This window comes from Elephantulus edwardii, unplaced genomic scaffold, assembly GCF_000299155.1.
Source record: "Elephantulus edwardii isolate Elephantulus edwardi_28Jun2011 unplaced genomic scaffold, EleEdw1.0 scaffold00095, whole genome shotgun sequence".
Taxonomy (NCBI): Eukaryota; Metazoa; Chordata; class Mammalia; order Macroscelidea; family Macroscelididae; genus Elephantulus; species Elephantulus edwardii.
The window spans coordinates 9459428-9473511 of NW_006399845.1; positions in this window are offsets into that span (position 1 = coordinate 9459428).

Here is a 14084-nt window from a genome sequence, read left to right on the forward strand (position 1 = left end):
CCTGGTATAGATTGGTGAGTATATCCAAAGCTTCTCTATGAAGAGGAGCTTGGCATCAGGATTGGAGGAGGACTCGTCAATAACCTGCATTATGCAGGTGATATAACCTTGTTTGCTGAAAGTGAGAAGGACTTGAAGCACTTGTTGCAGAAGATCAAGGAATGCAGCCTTCAGTGTAGATTGTATCTCCATGTCAAGAAAATAAAGATGCTTACCTCTGGACTGCTAGGCAACAACATGATGGATGGAGAGGAGATTGAAACCGCCAATAGCTTCATCTTGCTTGGATCTACAATTAACACTCTTGGTACCAGCAGTGAACAAATAAGGAAATGTATTACACTGGGAAAATCTGCAGTTAGGAACCACTCCAAATTACTGAAGAGTAATGATGACAGTTTGAGGACTAAGGTGTGTCTGATTCAGGCCATAGTGTTTCTGATTACTTGCTATGCATCTGAGAACTGGACAATGAGCGAGGATGATGGAAAAGAATTGATGCCTTTGGTGTGGGAGAGGAGCACTGAACATATCATGGACAGCAAAAGAACAAAACAATATGTTTGGAGAGGGTGCAGACAGAGTGCTTGTTGAAGGCAAGAATGATAAGACTTTGCCTCATATATTTTGGGCATGTTTCTAGGAGGTCTATTCCTTGGAGAAGGACATGATGGTGGGAAGCGTGGAGGGTTGGCAAAAGAGAAGACCCTCAACCAGGTGGATTGACATGGTGACTGCTGCAATGGACTCTTGTGTACCCAGAAGTGTGAGGATGGTGCAGGATAGACCAGAGTTCAGATCTTTTGTTCACAGGGTCACTATGAGTCGACTTGACAGCATCTAGAAATAGCAACAATGCAATCTGTATGCTAAGGGGAAATAAAAATAGATTCTGGAAAATGTCATGGTGTTTCTCATATAGCACAATTCAGCACAAAAATCATTAATCTTATATGTCTGTCACATATGAGCCTGGTGGTACAATGACTAAAGCTTCTGGCTGCAAACAAATGCTTGGTGATTTGAACCCACCAGCTACTCTGTGAGAGAAATATATGGTGGTCTGCTTCCATAAAGATTATATACTCAGAAACCCTGTTGGGAAGCTCTACTATTGGGTTGTTTGAGTTGGAAATAATAGGACAACAAAGGGCTTAGTTAATTTGTTTTAATTCTTATGGTTATAGATTTCTCTTTTTAATTTGAAGTACTGTATGTATCTTAGTGATCTAGTCCTTCTATAAAATAAATCTCATTAGTAGATGACTCTACAAAGAGCTATGTATTCTATTAACATTTAGGAGGCTAAAGTCCAAATTTAGGGCACAAGCTCTAAGGGAAAGCTTTCTCTGTTATCTCATGGTTTAAGATGAAGGCCATCTTCAGCATCTATAGGCTTTGCATTTCTTAGAGATTTATATGTTTCTTGGCATTAGTAGTTCCCTGTGTCTAGGAGTTTCACCCTACCTCCATACCTTTTCAATCTATATGCTGAACAGTTCCTCTAGGAGGCTTGACTATATGAGGAGGAATGTGTCACCAGGGTCAGAGGAAGACTCATCAACAACCTGCATTATGCAGATGACACAACCTTGCTTGCTGAAATTGAGGAGGACCTGAGCATTTGTTGCCAGAAGGCCAAGGACTGAAGCCGTCAACATGGATTGAAGCACAATATCAAGAAAACAATGTTTATCACTACTGGACCAATTGGCAGCATCATGATTGATGGAGAAGAGACTGAAATTGTTAATAGCTTCAGCTTGCTGGCTCAAGAATCAACAATCTTGGCACCAGTTGCCAGAAAATCAAAAGAAGAATTGCACTGGGAAAATCTGTTGTCAGAGATTGCTGCAGAGTACTGAAGAGTAATGGTGTCAGTCTGGAGACTGAGGTATGCCTGATCCAGGTCATGGTCTTTGTATTTATTTGCTATGCATCAGAGAGCTGGGCAATGAATAAGAATGATAGAAGAAGAATCTATGCCTTTGAGTTATGGGCTGGAGAAGAGTATTGAATATATCATAGGTGCTAAGAAAACAAACAGGTCAGTCCTGGAAAGGGTGAAACCAGGCTGCTCCTTGGAGGCAAGAACTTTGAAGCTCCATTTGACATATCTGGGGAAACTGCCAGGTGGGACCAGTCCTTGGAGAGGGATCATTATGTTTGGAAGGGTGGAGGAAAAGTACAAGAGAGGAAGACCCTGGACAAGATGGATTGGCTTAGTGTCTGAGGTAATGGAGTAAGTGTGTTAGAGACAATGAAATTGGCTCAAGATAGAGAAGGGTTCAGAGTTGTGGTACATAGGGTCACTATGAGTAGCAGGTGACTGGATGGCACATAACAACAACAACAGAAGGTTCATTGTGCATGGATCCTGGGTCCAAAGGACACTATCCACTACTGGCTCTTCTTTCTTGGTAATCATAGTTCCCCACCTCCAACATATATCCTATCACTCTCTTAGCTCTTATAAGATAAAACATGAAGAAAGTTGAATCTCAGGGAAACTCTTCTTATATTGGATAAAGGCTGTGACCAGACTTCATCCTTCCCTAATCACCATTCATTAAACCAGGGTTGATCAAAGCAGATCACAGCATGACATGATGGCCATATTATACCATTAAATAATTGCCAATCTGCTGAGAATGTGACTCAGCCTAGTTGGCACAATTTTTTTGAGGAGGAAGGTACAATTTAATCCATCATTGTGTCCAGATCAAACAGAAGAAAAGGGGAAAAAAGGGTGTGTGTGTGTGGGGGGAGATTATCATCAGGGAGCTCTAGTGACCTAGAAGAAGCTGTGCTACACTCCTGAATGCATGCATTTCAAATCCACCAACTGCTTCACAGGAGAAGGATGAGCAGTCTCCTCCCATGTGATTAACTCCCTCTAAAAACCCATTGGAGGGTCAGCTATAGGTTGGTTCCAACTCGATGGTACACAACATCAGATGAAGCTATTATTTTCCAAAACATAGCACATTTATTAATTTCTATAAATTACTTCTTGACCAAGGAAGTTTTACACAGTCTATGCTGTAGCTCTGAAGTAATATCAAGTTGGCTCCTACTTATAACAGCCTTATGTATAATAGAATGAAACATTTTTTTCACTCCTGTACTATTGTCACAGCATTGTTAAATTCAAACTCATTATTGTAGTCTGTGCCAGTCCATCTCATTAAAGGACTTCCTCTTTTTCAGCTTTACCAAGTGTAATGTCCTTCTCTAGCAATTGGTTTCTTCTGAAAACAAGTCCAAAGTAAGTGAGATCAAACCTTACCATTCTTGTAAGGGGCACTGTGGCATGATAGACTTTTTTGTTCTTTTCACAATCCATAGTCTATTATATAATCACCAATGGTAAGAAGCTGTTCTGCAATTCCAAAGGATGGGGGTTCAAATCCACAATCTGCTCCATTGAGAAAGGATGGATAATCTCCCATGTGATTAACTTCTTCTGAAAATCCACTGGAGGATGTTCCAACTCAGCAGCATAACAACAACACTAGTCAATAAAATGCTAAAGATCCATCCATCAGTCTGGTGGCATAATAGTAAGAAGCTGTACTAGCAGCCCAAAGGCATACAGTTTAAATCCACCAGCTACTTCACAAGATAAGGCTGATCAATCTCTCCCATGCCATTTACTGCCTATAATGAGTCAGCAATGGGCCAGTTCCAACTCAACAGCACACAGCAGCAACAACAACAACACAATAATGTTAATTAACAAAAAGATTTCTACATTTTTGTAGTAAAGAAGAAAAGAAAATGCATATCAGGTAGGAGATTTCCAAGTCTGCCAGAGTAGGCCAGAAATAAAATCCTAAAAAGTATCAAAGTCAGTATCACAATGATTATAATGGAAATGAATTATATTAAAATAGTAACAAAATTTATTTCAAATACACGTAGTTACATAATAAAAAAAAAGAAACTCAATATTAACCATAGGTCTTAGAAAATCTAGAAGTGGTAATGAGACAATATTAATTTAAATAAAACATAACAAAAATTATATACACAAAACATTGTGTGGTAAAGGTGAAAACATACTGGGAGTAATAACTTCAACTAAAGAAGGTTTGTTGTTGTTGTTAAATAAAACCTGTAATGTGTGAACTAGACATCAGCTTCATAAAAGGCATACTGAGATAGCAAATTCATATTTATAGTATTTTTATCTTTAAATTTCTTACATATAGAGAAAAAAACTGTACCTGAAGAGTTTCCCACATTTTAAATAAATTTATGTAATTTTTTTCTAATGAGAGTTTTCACATCTCTTTGAAAATATCAGGGATCACAAAATTATTTTCCATGCTCTGTATATTTGGGTAGTTTCTTCCAATATGAATATTCATTTGTTGCCTAAGCAAATGAAAAAATCATATGAAGATTTTCCCACATACCTTATATTTATGATTTTTTCAATTTGTGTTCTTAGATTTGAAAAAAGAGTGGTAAATTATACTTTCCCATATTTCTTTTAAATATAATTTCTCTCCAACATGAATTTTCATATGATTGAAAATATTTAGATACAATTTAAGACTTTCCAACAGTTCCGCATTAATAGAAATTTCTCAGGGGAATACTGACATGTTAACTTAAAGATGAGGAAAAGCTGAAGATATTGTGGCTTTTCATATATCCATAATGTTTCAATACAATTTGCATTACTATACATGGATAGTAAAATGTTATTAATAGATGAAGACTTTTTCACATAGTTTAAATTAATAATCTCTCTAGTTATAGGGCTTTTAATGGAGAAAGTTTGCAAGTCATTTGATTAGTAAAGGAGAAAGAAAATCTATAGGCTTTTCCATATTAATTACATATACAGTATTTCTTCATGTCTTCTCATATATATATAATATTTTCTCATACATAGTATAAGAGATAAATGAAGTTTTCCCCACATTCCTCATATTCATAAGATCATTTTATATACAGGAAAGTATATGGACAAAATGAGATTTTTTTCCTACATTCTTTATAGTTGTAGAGCATATTTCCAGTATGAGTTCTCACATAAGCTCTAAAGAATAAGGGGTGGTTAATAAAGTTTGTACATTTTTTAGTATTAATAAAAATTCTCTTCAGTAAGAATGTTCACATTCATTAAGAGAGAAAAATAAACGGAAGGTTTTTCATATTTCATATATCCAGTAGTCTTATCTCCACTATGAGTTCTTACATTTGCAATAATGGATGAGAAATTAATGTTTCCCACATTCCGTATATTGATATTTTTCTTAAGTGAATTTTTACTTGTGTCTGGGATATAAGAAATAGTTAAGTGTAAAAAAAAAAGAAAAAAAGAAATAGTTAAGAGTATCTTCATTTTACTTAATTAATAAGGTCTATGTCCAATGGACGGATCTTCTGTGTCTTTACAGATAAATGATCAATGAAGATGCTTATATCCACTGAATTCAGTTGGTTTATTCAGTATGAGTTCTCTAATTCAAATGTAGATTTGGAATCTGGGTGAAGGTATTTCCACATTGATTCTTGCCATTATAGTTCCCTAAGGTTTGATATCTCTTCTGCCTAGTAGAAATCAAGGTTTTTCTGAAAGATTTGCCAGTTTGTTTATATTCTTAAAACTTACCCTCCTGTAATTTCTCAAATAGCTCTCTATATTTTGTGCTTTTCTTTTGTAGCATGGGGAAAAGATTGACAAGTTGGAATTTTCTTTTTACTTTGTATGTCAAATAGTAAAATTTAAGATTCCTTCATAAAAAAGGAAAAGCTAAAGAGTCAAATAAGGATATAAAGGAATATATTAAAAATACATAATTAAGCCCAATTGTATACTTTTCTTAAGAAACAAAAGAATAAAAATAGAGTTTACAAGTTAAAATAATAGAATAGTCACAATCACACAAATAATAGCATTTAACTATAAATGGTATAAACTCTGCCATTTAAAGGATAATATTATGCACCTAGATTTTTTTAAAAATAGAGATTGGAAGGTTGAGCATGACTCAGAGTGACTCTATGAACAAAAGCCCTGAAATCTTTCTATAACTATCATAATTTATCAAAGTTCATAGAGTTTCCAGAACCATGTTGCTTAGGAAGTAGATGCCACTCCTGCTTCTAAACCTTCTAAACCTGTCTTAAACCAGGAGCTCCATCAAACACTATCCACCATGGCTAACTGTCATGGCATTTGACACCCCAGTGGCACAAGGTTCAGCATCACAGCAACCCCAGGTTACTTCAGTACACCATATAGATATATACACACCCCACACACATATATACATATATACACATACACATACATATACATATATATACACACAGAGACACATATTTGTGTTGTTTTGTGTGCCATCAAGTGGCTTGTGACTCATGGGGACCTTATGTACAATAGCCTTGAAACCTGCTCTATCCTGTGCCAACTTTACTATCTCTGACACACCTACTCTCATTACCCAAGTCACTGAATCAATCCATCTCATTGATGATCTTCCTCTCTTTCTCTATCCCTCCACCCTTCCAAGCATGATGTCCCTCTCTAAGGACAGGTCCCTTCTTGCAACATGCCTTAAGTATGTCAAGATGAAGCCTCAGAATTCTTGCCTCCAAGGAGCAGCCTGGTTTCACCTTCTCTAGGATGAACCTATTTGTTCTCCTAGCAGTCCACACTCTTCTTCAGTACCACAGCTCAAAGGCATCCATTATCTTTCTATAAACCCTAGTCATTGTCCAGTTCTCTGACACATAGCAAGGAATTGTGAAGACTAAAACCTGGATCAGGAGACCTTAGTCTCCAGATGGACATTGTTGCTCTTCAGTACTCTAGAGAGGTCCCTGACATCTGACTTTCCCAATGCAATTTTTCTCTTGATTTCCTGGCTGCTGGTACCAAAAGTGTTGATTGTGAAGCCAAGCAAACCAAAGCTGTTAATAAACAATCTCTCTGTGTGTGTCTCTAAAATGAAAACCATAAACATAAGAAATATAAGATACACAAGACCAGGCAATGTTTTGTTATACTGTGACTAGGATCTATAGGATTTCAAACCAACTCAAAGGCAACTCACAACATAATAGAATAAAAACAGTGTTTTTATTGTTGTTAGATGATAGGGAGTTAGCTCAAGCTGATAGTATCCTCACAAAAAGTACAACAAAACTCTGCTCAATCTTCCTCTAATCTTTATATCATTTTCTTCTTTAGTCTGTCTTTTAAAATTATTTGCTCAGCATACTGATTGAATTGCTATAGTGCAAGGATACATTTTAATCCTCTCTGTATCCCTTGTTCTAATAGATTCCTTCTTGGCCCATGTTGAAGCTTCTAAAAAATACACGAATTACAGTAGCCTGGAACTCCCACTCTTTTCAATATTATTATTTCTTGTGACCCACACAGTCAAATGCCTTTGCATAATCAATAAAACCCAAGTAAACATCATTCTGGTTTTCATTGTTCACAGCCTCTTCTGAATTCTGCTTGAATTTCTGGAAGTTCCCTGCCCAAGTTCTGCTCCCACACTTTTATAATAATCTTCAGAAGTATTTTGAGTGTAATATTAATGATTTTTAAAATATAATTTCTGTAATCACATTTTAAAATTAATACAAAATATTAATTTCTTCTAGTTTGTAACTGACTTCCAAATTTCTTGGTACAGATAAGTAAGCATGTCCAGGAACACATCCACTTCTTGAAACATGCCAACTGGTATTTCTTGAATTATTGGAGCTATGTTTTTCCAGTGCCTTTAGTGCAGTTTTGACTTCTTCCTTCATTACCATTGGCCATTGGTGATTTGCTATTTCCTGAATGGTTCAGTTTTGACCAGTTCTTTTTGCTTTAGTGACTATGTATTTCTCTCACCCTTGATTTCTGTGATATGTTTTTGCTTAATGGTATCCTTCAGTACTGCAACTTAAGATTTAAATTCTTCCTTCAGTTCTTTTATTTTGAGAAATATATAGTGTATCTGAACTTTTTCTTTTCTCAGGAACAGGTCTGAGGCCTTGAGCACCAACGAGCATAGACCAAATGAGTTCTGGGAGGATATCAAGGAAATCATCCATGAAGAATGCAAAAGATCATTACAAAGGCTGAGAAAGAAGAAAAGACCAAGATGGATGTCAAATGACACTCTGAGTATTGCATTACAGCGCTGAGAATCCAAAGCTAAAGGAAGAAATCAAAGAGCTGAACAGAAAATTTCAAAAGGCAGCTCGGGACAACAAAGCAAGATACTATAATGAAAAGTGCAGAGAGCTGGAGTCAGAAAATCGAAAGGGCCAAACTTGCTCAGCATTTCTTAAGCTGAAGGAGTTGAAAAACAAATTCAAGCCATGGGTGGCAATACTTAAGGATACTTTGGGTAGAATGTTAAATGATCCAAGAAGCATTAAAAGAAGATGGAAGGAGTACACAGTCACTGTATCAGAAGGAACTGGCTGACAAAGAAGAATTTAATGAAATAACATATAAGCAAGAGCCTATAGTGATAAAGGAGGAAGTTCAAGTTGCTCTGAAAGAATTGACAAAAAGCAAGGCTCCAGGAGTTGAAAGCATACAAATTGACATATTTCAACAAAGAGACGCTGCCCTGGATGTGTTCACTAAGTTGTGCCAAGAAATCTGGAGGACAGCCAGCTGGCCAACTGACTGGAAAAGATCAATATTTGTTCTCATTCCAAAGAAAGGTGACCCAACAGAGTGCGGAAATTATCTAATAATATCATTAATATCACATGCAAGCAAGATTTTGCTGAAAGTTATCAAAAAATGATTGGAGCAATATGTCAACAGAGAACTGCCAGATGTGCAATCTGGATTTAGAAGAGGTAGTGGTACTAGAGATATTATAGCTAATGGTAGATGGATCTTGGTAGAAAGCAGAAAGTACCAGAAGGATGTCTATCTGTGCTTCATTGACTATACAAAGGCTTTTGACTGTGTGGATCACAACAAGTTATGGCTGACTCTGAGAAGAATGAGAATCCCAGAACATTTGATTGTGCTTATGCAAAACCTATACTTGGACCAAGAGGCAGTCACCAGAACAGAGAAAGGAGACATTACACGGTTCAAAATAAAAAAGGGGGTCTGCCAGCAATGTATTCTGTCTCCATACCTTTTCAATTTGTCTGCAGAACAGATCATCCGAGGAATGTGGCATCAGGATTGGTGGAAGAGTCATCAACAACCTGCGTTATGCAGATGACACAACCCTGCTTGCTGAAACTGAGGAAGACCTGAAGCACTTGCTGCAGAAGGTCAAGGACTGCAGTCTTCAATATGGATTGAAGCTCAACCTCAAGAAAACAAAGATTCTCACCACTGGGCCAACTGGCAGCCATCAGTATGAATGGTGAAAAGATTGAGATAGTTAACAGTTTTAGTTTGCTTGGCTCCACAGTCAACACTCTTTGGTACTAGTAGCCAGGAAATCAAGAGATGAATTGCATTGGAAAGTCAGCTGTGAGGGACCTCTCAAGAGTACTGAAGAGCAATGACGTCAGGCTGTAGACTAAGGTGCGCCTGATCCGGGCTATAGTCTTCACGTGCTATGCATCAGAGAGTTGGACAGTGAATAGGGATGATAAACAGAGAATTGATGCCTTTGAGCTGTGGTGCTGGAGAAGAGTGTTGTGTGTACCATGGACTGCTAGATAACAAACAGGTTTGTCCTGGAGAGGGTGAAGCCAGACTGCTCCTTGGAGTCAAGGATTCTGAAACTTTGTCTGACATACTTTGGGCATGTTGCAAGGAGGGACCAGTGCTTGGAGAGGGACATCATGTTTGGAAGAGTGGAGGGATGGCACAGGAGAGGAAGACCCTCGATGAGATGGATCAATTATGTGATTGGGGTGGTGAGAGTGAGTGTTTCAGAGATGGTAGGGTTGGCACAGGATAGAACAGCATTTAGGACTCTTGTACATAGGGTCGCTATGAGTCTCAAGCGACTCGATGGCACATAAAAACAATTATACATATTTGCATATGTTATTATAATATTTGACTTTATCTTCTTTAATTGCCTTTTGAAATATTCTGTTCAATTCTCTTTATAATGTCTTTCCTTCAGTTTAGTTTTTATACATTATAGAACATGTTTCAGTCTCTTCTGACACCCATATTGGTATTTTCTTTCTTTCATGCCTTTTTTTCCCTCCCCTCCCCCTCCTTTTTTTTAAACTTTTTTTTAAATTTTATTTCTGTGTGAGTGTACCGTCAAATCAGATCTGACTGGTACAGGAGGAGATTGTCCCTCCTTTTCCCAGCAGAGCATCTGGTGGATTCGAACCGTGTGCCTCTGGGATATAGTTGCAGCTCCTTGCCACTAGGCCACCAGAGCTCCCCCTTTCAAGCCTTTTTAAAAAATTATTTATTAATTTTAATGAAAGATTACAGAGACTTAGGATTTCCAGTCATTCATTGTGGCACTTTTCTCCCTTCCTACCCCCTATCCCCAAATCACTCTTCTCCTTGAAAAGAAAAAGAAAAACTCTTTCATTGTTATGCAATCTCTCCCCGCAAGTTAACTCCACTATGCAGCCTTCACTCTGGACTTCTGTAATGACAAGAATACCCATTCATATATCCCTTTTAAAGAGATCTCTCCCTCATCTGTTTCAGTGCAATATACATCATTCTTCTCCTTTTCTTGTCTTCCCTCAACCCTGATGTCAGTGTCGTTTTACAACAGTGTCCCTGTGCAATATTTGTTCTTTTGTGACTGAGATATTTCACTCAGCATAATGTCCTCCAGGGTCACTTCACCCATTTTGCATAATATTTCATGAGTTCCTTGTTTTTCAGTGCTGCATAGTATTCCAGTGGGTGAACATACCAGAGCTTCTCTATGCATTCGTTTGTTGATGGGCCCTTAGGCTGTTTCCCAGATCTTTGCTATTGCGAACAAAGCCACAATAAACACGGGTGTGCATATATCTGCCTGGGTGGTGGTGATGGTTTCTTTAGGGTTCTTTCATGCCTTTTTAATGATTTTTGCTTTCTTCATAGATAAATTCTCCCCCCCACCCCTTGTTATTTGCTGTTAAGTTGTATCCAACTTGCACAGGAAGAGATTGCCCATCCTCCAGCAGAGCATTTGGTGGATTTGAACAGCGTGACTTTGGGGCTGCAGGGCAGCTTCTTACTACGAGGCCACCAGAGCTCACTCATAGATAATATTATTGATGTCATCTCACAATTAATCTTTTCTTTGGTTACTAGTGTTCAACACTTCACACACATTCTTTAGATTGTTTCTATTTTAAGATTGAAATCTTGAATGTCATATTTTAGCTTTCATGGATTTTGTTAAGTTTCTTAAACTTCAATTTGAACTTCATATGAACAATTGATAATGTACCCTACAGTTTATTTTGTCTTCTTGATGATCTAGTGCAATTTCTAAGTTCTCTTCTGACATCCACTTTGGTTCTTTTTTTTTTTTTCTCTTTCTCTGTTGTGACCATTCACACTCTTCATGCCAAATAACCTTGATGTCATCCCACAACTTATCTGGTTTTTTATTATTGGTGTTCAGTGTTTCAAATATGTTATTTTTGTTATTGTTATTGTTGTTTTCCCCGGTACCATCAGAGTTCTTTATAGTGAAAGGAATGATTGGGACATTTGTTGAAAGGATAATGACATGAATCACACCATTAACTCCCTAAATCTAACAAGGTCACTATAATTCTTTCTGAAAAAAGCTTGTATAACAGAGAAAGCTTTACATAGATTTTTTTAATATACTAGTTTATTTACAAAATTTGAATACATTGTTTTTCACACCAGTTCCTTCCCATTTTCCTTTCTCGCCCCCAGCAAATTGTATGACACCATAATTAATCTACACACACACACACACACACACATCCTCACCCCTCTGTTTCCACCCTTCCCCACCTTGGATCCTCATAATCATTCTACAATAATGGTTTTATACAGTATCAAATCTATTCTTTAGATACTTTTTAAATTCAGGTGGAATTTGGGTATTTTCAGTTATTTGAATATCACTGGTTCTCAAAATTGTGATTTGAGTAAAAAATAAAATGTGGTTTTCCATTCAATGATTCATACATATTTGGTTTTATAACATTAATTACAATACCCACAATGTCATCCTACTTTCCTCACTTCCTCACTGTAATTCTTATTTCCATTACTCTCTCTATCCTACACTTTCCTGACTTCTGGAACTTAGTGTGAATACTACTCTTTTCACTTTATATGGCTGGATATTCTAAGGTGTTTATGGCCTCCTGGTGTTATTGATCACTTAAGTTGCGCCTAGGGAGTGAATTTTGTTCCAGGTTGGAAGGATTACTAATGGCCATAGTCTCAGGGGCTCACCAGTCTCTATTGGAACTGTAAGCCTGGTCCTTTTTAGTTTTATTCCACATTTCCCCAGCCTTTATCTAGGATCTTCTACTGTGATCTTTTTTTGAGTGGTCAGTCATGGTAGGTGGGCATCATTTAGTTCTTCTTGTCTCAGGATAGTGGGAATTAAAGTATGTATGACTCACTCACTTTGAGCTGTGGTGCTGGAGAAGTGTATTGAGAATACCATGGACTGCTAGGAAAGCAAACAGATTCATCCTGGAAAGGGTTAAACCGGGTGGCTCCTTGGAGGCAAGGATTCTGGGGTTCCATCTAACATACTTTGGACATGTTGTGAGGAGAGACTGGTCCTTGGAGAAGGACATCATGCTTGGGAGGGTGGAGGGACAGCGCAGGAGGGGAAGGCCCTCTATGAGGTGGATTGATTCAGTGACTGGGATAATCGGGATGGGAGTGTCAGAGACAGTGAGATTGGCACAGGACAGAGTAGAGTTTAGGGCTGTTGTACATAGGGTCGCTATGAGTCGCAAGCGACTCGACGGCACATAACAACAACAACAACAACAGCATGACTCATTAGTCTTTTAGATTGTTTCCATACATCGCTGTAAACAGCCCTATTTCTTGAACTCATGTTTTTGGAGTGCATGATAGAAGGGAGTGTGCAGAGTTGGTGGTAAAATCTCAAGCAATTTTCAGGTTACTTATCCATCAAATGTACAAAATTTTCCTCATTATTTTTATTTCCTTTCTAAGAATAAAGATGATGGTATGTTTTACAAAGTCAGTCTTTCTTTGTACATTGAGTATTCCAATTAGGAATTAAAAACCTGTTCAATTTAATGCTCACTAACAATTACCAAGGCAAATTCTTATTTAATTTTTATTTGTTTGGTGGAGAAAAGTATCATCCTGAATAAATTGAAACTATACATATGAAAAGACTCATTAGTCTTTATATTTGGTTGGTTTTTCAGGAAAGGGATCAGAGAATAGTTTTTAAATCACTAGCTTTATGTTTCTTCTGTTCTTACATGAAGACAATATATTAATGCAGAATTCCAAGCCATGGTTTATAAAACCTTCTAGAGGAGTATCTTCATGATAACTCATAATACTCATGATGACTTCGTAACACCCAGATAAATTCCTGCTGGCATGGCCAAATTCCAACTACTTTAAGAACATCATTCTTTAAAAGGCAGTGTGGAAGAGGAAATGCTTCCGCTATTTTAATATGCAAAAAAAAATACAGCAAATTGATTTTCAGGAAACTGTTTCTCCAACATAATTTTTGCATGTGTATGGAAAGAATGAAAGCTTTCCTTCACTTCCTAATTTTTAGAAGACAGTAATTCATACATGAATGCTGAAATATCACCAAAAGTACGCATGTACTCCAAGTTTCATTTGGGAAGAAAATAAAGACAAAAGTGATAATACAAAAAGGGACAATGACTTTAACTTAATATAATTATAGCCAGAGCTCAAAAATCTCAATAGAAAGCAATGAAATTTGGAATAGAAAAAAAAAGAGGAAATAAATGGCTCTGCTTGTGTTAACAAGAGAGAATCTTTACTGTTGTTAAGGCTGTTGAGTTGATGCAAACTCATGGCGAATCTTTTCGTGACCCTGCACCATCCTTGAAGTCTCCACTGTGCTTAAGAACATTATTGCAGTCACTGCATCAATCTTCATTGAAGGTCTTTTTCTCCTTTGCTAACA